Source organism: Carettochelys insculpta, chromosome 10 (assembly GCF_033958435.1).
Source record: "Carettochelys insculpta isolate YL-2023 chromosome 10, ASM3395843v1, whole genome shotgun sequence".
Classification (NCBI taxonomy): domain Eukaryota; kingdom Metazoa; phylum Chordata; order Testudines; family Carettochelyidae; genus Carettochelys; species Carettochelys insculpta.
The window spans coordinates 24,252,672-24,265,295 of NC_134146.1; positions in this window are offsets into that span (position 1 = coordinate 24,252,672).

The window sequence follows — 12,624 nt, forward strand, 5'->3', positions numbered from 1 at the left end:
GTGACTTCCATGACAAAGTCACAGCCTTAGGTATAATTATTGCAACCTAAAATTAGACCAATATAGGAGGAGGGAAATAGCAAAAAAAAAAAAAGGGGATCATTCAGATATGGTGCATACATTGTTATTTACACATCACTTCGGGTTTGTTTGTTTTTCTTAAACAATTTAAAACGGTAACAGTGTGAGTGAGGTTATAAAATTACGAGGTGAGGCAGAGCAGCAGGGGTGAGTGGTTAGTGGCAGAATGTTTGCTGAAGAAATGAGGTTTTAGCATTGAGTTGCAGGAGGACAGCAAAAGACAGGCTCTCCAAACCCTCCCTTATGTTCAAAGACACTCTCTGCTGTGACCTCTTTGTTCCATTATTTTGGCCTCTACTTCCTTCTAAGCCTCTTTATCTGTTCTATAGCATTCACGCCTTTATGTGTTGGTTCTCCAACGTTTTTATAACAACCTCTCTAGCCCTTTCAATTTCACCACTTGTGTAGACATCTTCCTGACGGCGGCCCTCGTCTTTGCTACCCTCTTTGTTTGTTGGTGGCACTGGATAGTGAAGACAGTTATCCCTAATTACTCAGTACCCTATTTTGATAGCTAATCTAAAGGGACATATCAACAAAACTGAGTCACGCATATGTGACTCTTTCAAATGGTTAAATCAATTCCATTCTGCTTTTCTGGGCACAAGAGTCTAAGGCTGTACTGTAATCTGTATACATTTTTGCAGAACAAGACCAATGGAAGCACAATTCACAAGAAGAGAAGAGAATGACACTATGTCCCCTCCACGCCAGTGAGACTGAGGTCTTCTACTAACAAGTGCAATAATCTCTCTGCAGATTATGTGGAATCTGTTCTCCAGGAACAGATCTGAAAGAGTGGCTTCATTTTTGTGACAACTCATGTACCAGAACCAGACTAATGTCAGAGAGACGAGGGGACCAGTCCAGAATGCATGAGAGCATGGCAGAAATTCCAGCAACAAGTAAGCCTGGGATCTAGGACCAGCAGACTCCAAGGCTGTTAGTGAGTAGGGATAGATGATATTTTTGGATGGGAAGGAAGTACTTTGAAGTTGTGCATTGTTCTATCTGTCATGGTTCTTACACAGAACCTGTTGCCATGGTAACAAAGTGCTGTGGAGAAGGAGGAAATCTATTTTGGGGCCATACATGTACTGTTACAACACTGGTTTGCCTGACTAAATTATTAATGTCAGATCCCCAAGATGGCATAAATTGGCATTGAATTCTTTTGAGCTGTACCTATTTATATCAGCTGAGGTTCTGGTACTTAGTGTACAATTTTTATTGTTACGATAGTGCTGCATGCACTAAATTCTGTACAACACACAACATGATAGTCTGCAATGACCCAAGGAGCTTATATATTACTGGGGATGCTAGAAATCCATTTGCAGCAGAAAGATGCCTAATTTGCATTTTTTACAGAGAATCTTTAGGTCTTCTTACATATATTTACTATATAAATTGAACCACCTTCATTGGGTGTCTGATCTGGGAACACCTGTGGTTCAGACACCCACATGGCTGGAGCACCAGCTCTGACTCCCTGAACATTGCAGGATGGATCCAGGCAAGACACAGGCCAGATTCTGTCTTCAGTCTTTGCCTGGTAGGGGAAGAGGCTCTGCACACTGCCACTGCCTTTCCCCCAGACAGGGGAAATGGCGGTGCAGAGAAGCATTTGTATGGAGGCTTTCCCCTGCCGTGAATCAAAGCCAATGGGAGTGGTGAGGAGAAGTACCAGCGCCTGGCTGGGGGATCCATGTGTACCCTTGGGAGTAGGGTGCCAGGTAAATGCCCACCAACATTCCCCCCAGGCCCCTCACACATGCTTCTTCCCTCTCTTCCTCCCTCCCAAATCTCACACCCATGCCCAGTGCACTCCTGCACCCTCCCTCCCAGGCCAGCACCCCCAACCTACTCCTACTACCTCCCTTTCAGACCCCCACCCCCAATAAGTTTAAATAAATCCTTGATTCACTGTATTTAATGACATATTATACATGTACAGTACTCTATAATTGTTTGTATATACGAAAGCTTTACCCTTCATTATGGCAGATACCCATGCTCTGGAAAATTCCATAATCCAGCATATTTTATTTCTCAAGGTTGCTGGAGTAAAGAATTTCAAGTGTATAACGTAAATTTTACTAAAAGTACCAGTGTCATTTATTCAACATGTTCTACTTTCCCCTGATGCGCTTGATTTTTGAACATGCTTTAAATTTATAGTGGAACTCCAGTTTATCCAATCTAACTGAGACCTGGGCCAGATTGGACAATCAAATTCTGATAATCAAGAGAACTAGCAAAGAACTTTCTATACCTTATTTTCAGATGTCCACTGGGGGCTTGGATGGTCAGCCCCTGATGGCTCAGCTAATATGGACAGCTACATAATGGAGTCTTGGTTAAATGGAGTTCTACTTGTATATCAATAAAACTTTGTGGTCGTCTGATACCTATGCATACATCTCACTGTAATTACTTTGCTGGAGAATCTTGGGTATTCTATCATGGCAAATTACAATCCTGCAGATTACTAAATTTACCACATTAAAATTAACACGGAACTGTTAACAGCATTAGCTATTTGTTTTTTTCTATGATAGGAAGTTAACTTGTGCAAAGCTGCTCCATGCCTCGCAATACTTGACTTTTGAACGCAATTTCAAATTTACTCTCTTCTCCATATTTATGTATTAATCCATTGGCAGTCACAGAGGATATTCCCAGAAGAATCAACAAAATATAAATTACAACTGGTAAATGGAGAAAGGATCAGTCAATGGATTTCCCACGGCCCTTTAAATTAAAAATGATTGCGTGGCCATGGCCACAACTTTTACCCAGGTGTAATTCCAATAAAATAAAAGGACTTACTCCTAATTTTCATATCTGAGAGGAGGATCAGGCCCTATAAATCTATTGCATATAATGGTCTGTATATAGATATTGCCCATGTATCAGGCAACGGAGCAGTAAAGCTAAGAACAATCCTTTGAGCTGAAGGATTTAAACCCCACAAAGCTACCATATACATTTTTCATTATTATTTATTGGGGATTTGCTGTGCCTCCACTTTTGATTACGTATTGTACTGATCTCTACCAAAGACCTCTCAGAATCAGTTGTGCTATAAATATTTAAACTTTCAGTGCACGCTTACTGACACATTGCTTTATTTCATGACCACCATTGCTGGCTATAATTCAGATACACCTGGAGTTAAACTTCAAACACAATTCACGTTAGGTAATCAATGGTTTAATCAGATGTAGATACCAAGAGCAGAATCAATAATGCAACACCCAGTCAATACAAGAGGTCAAAAATAATATAAACAGGCAAGAGTTGCACTTGACAAAAGACATGAATTCATTGGTATGTTTATCAGAGATAAAAGCCCAGGAACTCTTGATATTCATAGGGATTCTCAAAATAACCTAACTATCCAGGGGCACTCAAAATTGGTAGGGGGTTGCCATGCTTTGAAGTCATCCTCACCGATACCCCACATGAAATCACAGAATCAGCCAACTTGGAAGGGCAATTCAATTCTTTGTAGATGTATTATAGGACAGTACTTCAGGGAGTGCAGAGAACAGCATGTTGCATTCACTGAGCTCAGACTAATGCAGATATAAAACTTCCATCTTATTGCTGGCCTCAGAGTAGCTTTATGTGGGGAAAACCCACAACTGCATTTTAACGATTAAGTTACTTCAACGCTTACACTGAGTTAATAGAAAGATTAATTGTTTATGATTCCTTTTACTTTTCATATTGCCACATACAATTACAAATGTGAAAGCTATTCCTTTAATTTATGGAGCCATTTAGTAGGCAAAGGGTCTTTATGTTGCAATAGCTTTATAAAGTACAGTCAACTGCTCACACTAAAACTAAATATTGCAAGACTTCCCAGTTAGAATTCTTTTTAGTGCCTCTTATTCATCAAGAAATTGAAGCTCGTGGACACTGGACTTCAAAATAGCAGATTTTTACCAAATTCAGAGAAGTGTTAGATAAACTGCAGCAAGGGAGGTTTAGGTTGGACATTAGACAAAAGTTCATAACTGTCAGGGTGGTCAAACAGTGGAATCAATTGCCAAGGGAGGTTGTGGAATCTCCATCGCTGGAGATATTTAAGAACAGGTTAGACAGAAGTCTATGAGGGATGGTTTAGATAGTACTTGGTCCTGACATTGGGGCAGGAGGCTGGACTCGATGCCCTCTCCAGTCCTAGTATTCTATGAGTCTATGAGAGAAAAAAAAAGTTCAGAAGAACTGGTAAGTTCTCAAGAAGATATTAAAGCCACAAATACATGGACAATAAGAATAGCACAAGGACATAGGAATAAAATAGAAAGGCATACAGAAAGATTAAGGCACAAAATGAGTTACATCTAGCATAGGACATAAAAGACAATAGGACGAAGTTGTTTAAATATATTAGAACCAAAATAAAGATGAAGAAAGTGTAGGTGCTCTATTTAGCATGGAAGAAGGGTTAATAACTGGCGACATCAAGACAACTAAAGTGTTTTAAGCCTTTTTTGCTTCAATCCTCACTAAAATAAATGAATGGTGACTATGTTTCCAAAAAGGGACAAGGAACATAAGCCAAAATAGAGAAAGAACAGGTTAAAGAATATTTAGGTAAGTTAGTTATATTTGGGTGGGCAGGGTGCTTCAGCTACCATATGTACACTCAATCATTAGCTATTTCATTTATAAGCCACACCCCCCTCCAATCAGTAGGCAAAAACGGATAATTGCTCTGACTTTTTCATAAGCCGACCTTGTATTTCAGGGATGGCAAACTTCTTTTCCCAGCCCATCAGAGTAAGTCACTGGTATGCTGGGACATTTTGTTTACCTAAAGTGTCAGCATGCATGGAGCCCTTCAGCTCCCAGTGGCTGTGGTTTGCCAGTTCCAGCCAATGGAAGCTGTGGAAAACAGTGTGGACTGAGGGACACTTGTTGGTTGCCACTTCCCTCTGCTCCCGTTTGCTGGGATCGGTGAAGCTCAGCCACTGTGAATTGGTGGGCTCTGTGCCTGCCAATGCTCCAGATACAATGCCTGGGCACACCAGCAGCTTATCTTGACAGGCTGGAAGACAACATTTCCTGACCCATGTATAAACTGACCCTCAATCTTTGATTCACTTTAAAGAAAACACAAAAAATGAGGCTTATGACCAAGTATATATGGTAATTCCTTAAGTTATCTCAGAACTGTTATCAATTATCTTTGAGAATTCCTGGAGAATGAGTGAGGTCCCATACAACTGGTGAAGGGCAAATATAGTACCTTTCTTTGAAAAGGGCAACCAAGGGTACCAGGGAACTATAGACTAGTCAACCTAACTTCAATACCTGGAAAGATAATGGAATAAATTAAGCAATCAGCTTCTAAGCAGCTATTAGGTAATAGCCAGTATGGATTTGTCAAGAACAAATCATGCCAAACAAACAGATTCCTTTTCTGGCAGGGTTAGAGGCCTAACGAACAGGGAAGAAGAAGTAGATGGGATATAGATGGTACCAAGATGTGAGGTATTGCAAGCAGTTTGGAGGGCAGAAGTGGAATTCAAAATGACCTTGACAAATGGAAGACCCGATCTGAATTCAGCAAGATGGAATTTGATGAAGACAAATGCAAATTACTAAGTATAGGGAAGCCTTCCCATTAGCCCCTCCCTCCCAAATCAATGCATGAACTACAAAATAGGAAATAATGGGTTAAATGATATGAGTGCTGGAAAGGTTCTGGGTAGCATAATGAATCACAAACTGAAAGTGAGACAACAATATCATATAGTTAGGAAAAAGACTAGTATCTTTCTTGGATGTATTAAGGGGAGTGTTGTACAAAACGCAGGAGGCAATTGTTCCCTCTACTCAGCACTGGGGAGGTCTCCATGGAAGTAACATGTCCCTTTCAGGGTGCAATATTTTAAGGAAGATGTGAACAAACTGGACAGAATCATAAGAGAACAGCAAAAATGATCAGAAGTATAGAAAACATGACCTGTGAACGCCACCACCAGAACTAGACAGCATGGTTCAGGTAGCACTGGTGGCCAACCACTTCCCCTATGTCCACCGCGGGCTGCACACAGCTGCTGCTTATCAACTGTTTCCCCTTCTTCTACCTCTGGCCAGCTATATGGCTGTCCCCTGCACTGCCTTTGGTCCCCAGCTCATGCTGCTGCCCACCTGGCACTTTCCATCTGCTCTTGCCCCCAGTGGCTCTGCAGCTATGAGCACAGACTCCTTCTGTGGGGAAGGCAGATGCCTGGACTGTGTGCAGAGCATAAGGAATCATAAGAGCAGCCATGGGTGTAGGTTTACTTGGTCTACCATAGCACATGGGGTTAGATTTATGACTCCTTGAGGCACTTCCAGCCGCACATATTTAGGATTCTATACATGCAATGTTATGCATCCAAGAAAGCTTTCTCCATCTATTGCAATTATGTGCTAGCTAGCATACATGCACAGAGATGTAAGAATCGTCAGAAAACCACAGACTATAAATACAGCTCTGATTCCGGAAAAGGGTAAATGGCTCTACCCCAAATCACTGACCACATAGCAAGCAGAAGAAAACTTGAATATCTAAAATGTGTACAATATACCTCCCTGCCAACAGAGGGCAGAGATATATGCGTAAAACCAACTCATTTTTCTGCAGAGTGAATTAATGCACTTAATGAATTTATTCTCTTTTTCAGTGGAGGAATTATATGAGCAGACTAACTTCCTGAGATCTATTCAGCTCTTGCTGAATTTGTAATTCAGTGGCTAGATACCGATAAATCATGCTGAGTTCCTTACTTGTAATTAGTCAGAGAAATCACGTGGTTTTGTTGCTGTTCCTTAAGTGTACGTTTACACAGCAAACTTATTTTGAAACAACAGTGTTTATTTTGAAAAAACTATCCTAGCTCCTATACAATGCAACTGCTATTTCTAAATAATTTTGAAATAGGTAATCTTCCTTTTACGAGAAATAGCACCTACTTTGAAATAGCCATTAAGACAGGCAATAGCGCCTTTTTCAAGATAAGCCATAGTGCACCCAATAGCTCTATTTTGAAAGAGATTATTTTGTGGTGAAACTATATTTTGAAATAGCTAAGTGCTATTTCAAAATACATTTCTGGGTGTAGCAGTGTTATTTTGAAAGAAGCTGTTCTGGAATAGTGCTTCCAGAATAGCTTATTTGAAAATAAGGCTGCTCTGTGGACATAAGCTACGTCTACACGTGTATGCTACATCGAAATAGCTTATTTCGATCTAGCGACATCGACATAAGCTATTTCGATGAATAGTGTCTACATGTCCTCCAGGGCTGGTGCCGTTGACGTTCAACGTCGACGTTGGGCAGCACCACATCGAAGTAGGCGCTGCAGGGGAGCATCTACACGCCAAAGCGGCACACATCGAAATAAGGGTGCCAGGAACAGCTGCAGACAGAGTCACAGGGCGGACTAGCACTTCCGGGGGCAACAGCTAGCAGCTCCCTTAAAGGGCCCCTCCCAGACACACACAGCCTGCACAGCACACGGTCTGCAGAGCCATAGGCACGCACACCTCGGTGAAGCAGTATGGACCCCCAGCAGCAGCAGCAGCAGCAGCAGCAGCAGCCAGAGGTCCACACAGCCGCCCCTGCAGGAGCAGTGCTCGCCCTGCTCAATGCTATGCAGGAAGCAGCTGATCACCTTTTAGTCACAGAAGAGGAGCTGCCCCCAGGGGAGGAGGAAGCAGCCCCAGACCCTGCTGTCCTCCCCCCCCCCGCCCCGCCGCACACGCTGCCGGCTGTGGAGCTACCCCACGAGCACCGACTGGTGGGAGCGGCTGGTGCTCGGTGAGTGGGACAACGACCGCTGGCTCCAGAACTTTCACATGAGCCGGCAGATATTCCTGGAGCTCTGCCAGTGGCTCACCCCCACACTGAGGCACCAGGACACTGCCATGCGGCGTGCCCTCAGTGTCGAGAAACGGGTCGGCATCGCTGTCTGGAAGCTGGCCACTCCAGACAGCTACCGATCCATGGGGCAGCAGTTTGGCGTGGGCAAGGCCACCGTCGGGGCTGTCCTCATGGAGGTAAGAGTACCCATGGGGTGGAGGGCAGCCCTGGGGGTGGAGGGCCAGACACACCCTGCACACCCCTCACTGGTGCTCTCCCATGTCCTTCCCCTGCAGGTCATCCGTGCCATCAACGCCCTGCTCCTCCACAGGCTCGTGCGGCTTGGGGACCCGGATGCCGCCATCACGGGGTTTGCCAGCCTGGGCTTTCCAAATTGCTTTGGGGCTCTGGATGGGACCCATATCCCCATCCGTGCCCCGGAGCACAGCGGAGGACGCTTCCTGAACAGGAAGGGTTACCATTCGGTGGTCCTCCAGGCCTTGGTGGACAGCAAGGGCCGCTTCCTGGACATTTATGTTGGTTGGCCTGGCAGCACCCACGACGCCCGGGTGTTCAGGGATTTGGGCCTGTGCCGCCGGCTGGAGGCGGGGACCTACATCCCCCAGCGGGAGATCCCTGTGGGGGACATCACCATGCCCCTCTGTGTCGTTGCAGACGCGGCGTACCCCCTCCAGCCCTGGCTCATGCACCCTTACACAGGCCATCTCTCAGCCAGCCAGGAGCACTTCAACACGTGCCTGAACCATGCGCGCCAGGTGGGTGAGTGCACTTTTGGCCACCTCAAAGGGCGCTGGAAGTGTCTCCTCACCTGCCTGGATGCAGGCCCCACCAACATCCCCCAGATTGTGGGCGTGTGCAGCGCACTCCACAACCTGGTCAAGAGCAAGGGGGAGGCATTCTTTCAGGGCTGGGCTGTGGAGGCTGGCAGGGCTGACATGGAGCCACCCACTGCCCCCAGTCGCCAGGTGGACCCCGAGGGGATCTGGGTCCAGGAGGCCCTGCGGGCCCATTTCGACCAGGCTGCGGGGTAAACACTGGCAGGCCCCCCACTGCACCGCCCCATCCTCCACAACAGTCCCTGCCCCCATGCCCACACCACAGAGCACCCAAGAGCACACCCCGCTACTTTTCTTGCAAATAAAAATAGACCTGTTGTTTTTGAAACCAAAACAAAACAGTGCATTCTCTTATATTAAAATACTAACTACACACACACACACAGTGTAAGAACAAAAGGGGGGAACTATTTACATGGGGGGCAGGTACCATAAAAGAACAGGGGTCTAACACAAACTATATACACAAACATTATATGATGAGGGATATGTACAAAGGCGGGGGCCACATCCTGGGCCCCGCACCCCCTACTGTCCAGCGCCCAGGGTTGGCAGGCGTGACCCTCGCCTCGGCCTCAGCCCTGCCGAGGCTGGCTAGGGGCTGGGCGAACCATCAGGTATGGCCAGCGGGTGTCAGCAGGCCCCAGGTCCCCCTCAGCGGAAGGCCCCGAGGTGGCAGACAGCAGTGGGACGGCGGTCGGAGCAGTGGGCAGGGCAGGCAGAGTGGCGGGCGGTGCGGCATGGGGGGCCAGGTAGTCTGCTATGCGCTCAAAGGCGCGCTTAAAGGCTCCCCATGCCTCCTGGCGCCAGGCCAGCGCCCGCTCCTGCAATTCCAGCCGCCGCTCGTCCACTCGCAGACGCTGCTCCAACACCTCCAGCTGCCACTGGAGGGTTGCAAGCAGCTGGGGGTCTGTCGCCGTCCTCTGCTGGTGGTGGCTCCGCCATTGGCCCCACCCTGGGGCTGGTTGGTGCTCTGCCGAGGGGGCTGGCCTGCAGCGATGGCCCCGGTGGGCTGCCCGGGACCACTGACACCTTGCCGGTGCTCTCCGGGCCCTCCGATGGTGCAGCTGTGGAACACAGCGGGGGAAGAAGAGTGGAGACAGCCGTTAGTGTGGCCCCCGAGCCGTGGCCCTTGTCCCCCCACCCCTCTGCTGCTGGTTCCCCATCCCCATCCCCGGGAGATGCTGCTGCTGCTGATGGGTGTCCCACCCCTTCCCCCCGGGGGACCCTAGGTTCCACTCCCCCCATCCCCAGGGATGGGGCATGACACTGTCCTGCTGGGGGGGCAGGGGCTGATGCACTCTTCTGAGGCACATGCCACTGCTGTCCTTGGGGCCATGGTCATCTGGGCATGTGGAGGGCCCTGGTCATGTCTGTTGTCCCCGCCCCTCAACCCCGGCGGTGTGCACCGGGGGGGTACATACCTGATCGTCCGCTCCCACGGTCGGGGGACACCCTCTGGGCGGACGCCCTGCTGGAGCTCCGGGACGGCAAGATTATGTGGAGCCCCCCATCGCTGGAGGAGGATTCCCCCTCCTCCTCCTCCGGCGTCCCAGGGGTGGGCTTCTGGGGGTGCCCCTGGGGTGCAGGGCTTGCCTCCGGGGCAGACTCCGCTGCCGGGGCCTGCTGGGGCTCGTCGGCCAAGGTGTCAAGAGTAGCCGGTGGGGAGGAGGTGTACCGGGGGCCCAGGATTTCCCTGAGCTCCCTGTAAAAGGGGCAAGTGGCGGGGGGCAGCCCCAGATTGGCTGGCCACATCCTGGGCCCGGGCATAACCCTGCCACAGCTCCTTGACCTTATTCCTGATGTGGTGAGGAGTGCGGGCAGGGTGACCCTGGGCGGCCAGGCCCTCAGCCAGCTGAGCGAATGCATCTGCATTCCGCCTCTTGCTCCCCATTATCTGGAGCACCTCCTCCTCGCTCCAGAGCCCCAGCAGGTCCTGAATCTCGGCCTCCGTCCAGGAGGGGCCCCGCTGCCTTTTCCCAGGCTGGCTGCCAGGTTGGGAGCCCTGGCTCCCCTTGGGGGGGGGGTGCCCTGGGGGTGCCTGGGGGGCTGGCGGGCGGCCATCGCAGCAGGGGTGTGTCTTGGGGCTGCAGGGAGGCGTGCAGGCTAGCCATGTGTTACTGCTGCTGCCTGCATGCGCTCTCAGCTTCCTGCACAGGAAGGCAGGGGGCAGGGAGCTTTAAGGGGCCGCTGCATGCGGTGACCATAGAGCTCAGGGGCTGGAGAGAGCGTCTCTCAACCCCTCAGCTGATGGCCGCCATGGCGGATCCCGCTCTTTCGATGTTGCGGGACGCGGATCGGCTACACGTGCCCTACTTCGACGTTCAACGTCGAAGTAGGGCGCTATTCCCATCCCCTGATGGGGATGGCGACTTCGACGTCTCGTCGCCTTACGTCAATGTCAACTTCGAAATAGCGCTCGCCCCGTGTAGACGTGGCGGGCGCTATTTCGAAGTTGGCACGGCTACTTCGAATTAGCCGGCACGTGTAGACACGGCTATAGTGGCTATGTCTACACTATCCCCCTCCTTTCAGAAGGGGCATGGTAATGAGGGAGTTCTTTCAAAAGAGCATGTCTACACACAGAAAAGCAGCTCAAAAGATTGATCTTCTCTTTTGGCAGAGAGCATCCACACAGCCCCAGCTCTTTTGAAAGAATGGGTCAGAGATTAAAAATCAGGTGCCATGAGGACTACTCTTTCACAAAAAGGGCCTGTGGGGCATCTACCCATGCTTTTTTCAAAGGAAGCTTTCTAAAGACAACACTCTTCCTGATCCAGGCATGGAAGAGGGTTTCCAGAAGAACAATGTTCTTTCAATTTTGAATCAAGAGCGCATTCTGTGTGTGGATGGTCCGTGTGGTCTTTCAAAAAAGGCTGGAGTTTCTGAAAGATCTTGCTAGATTAGATGCAGCCTGTGTGTGTGAAAACAAAATATTTGGTTTCCTCCAAGCAAGTTTAAAGCACTTCTTCTGTAGCACTTTGTATAAGTAAAATATGATCATTAAAGTGTTCATAAAATGTAAACATAATTGGGTTGTGGAAAGCATGGCCAAATCCAGTTCATTTAAGACTTACCATGAATATTCTCTGAAAATGAGTAGCCTGGGTCTCCAGTATTGATCATTAGAATAGCTCTTGTGCTCAAATCAGTATTGTTTCATGGTTCATAAACATTTTTATACCTCTCTCATAGGTATTAATATACTTGGTATCAAAAGGAAACAAGCTGAGTTAGATTTTGAAAAGAAAACAACAGCAACAAGTATTTCAGAGAAACAGGAAAAGATGCATTTATTTGTCCTCCCAGCCTTCAGGGAAACAAACCAAACAAAGAAAGTACACACCCCTGTTATTAAGAGTGCCATCTAGAACAGAATAAAGACCTGGGGACAATCATCAACATTAGGTCAAGAACGTAAAAGAATACAGCCTCCCTTTCAACTCCGATTTCTGTCGTTTTTTAAATAGTTTTCTGTGCCTCCATATTTCTGATTCCTAACCTGTTGCAGTTACTCCCAGTTGCTAGCAAACATTAACAGTGTCTTATTCATGGGTCATTGCACATTTACTGCTGCCATAATTAACAGAAAGGAGGAAACAAAACTGTTCTACTTTTCACACTTTGTTTATATCCGATTTGCTCAAACGGCAGAAAGCAGGAAAGTCCCGCACAATAATGTGGCCTGAATTTTAAGAGGAAAACCAAAAAACAAAAACAAAACAAGCTTTTAAAGTAAACAGACCACCTTGTCAACACTTGGAAAGGAAGTTACCTTATCTGCTATAAAATGATGGAGTAACATGACCCTATACA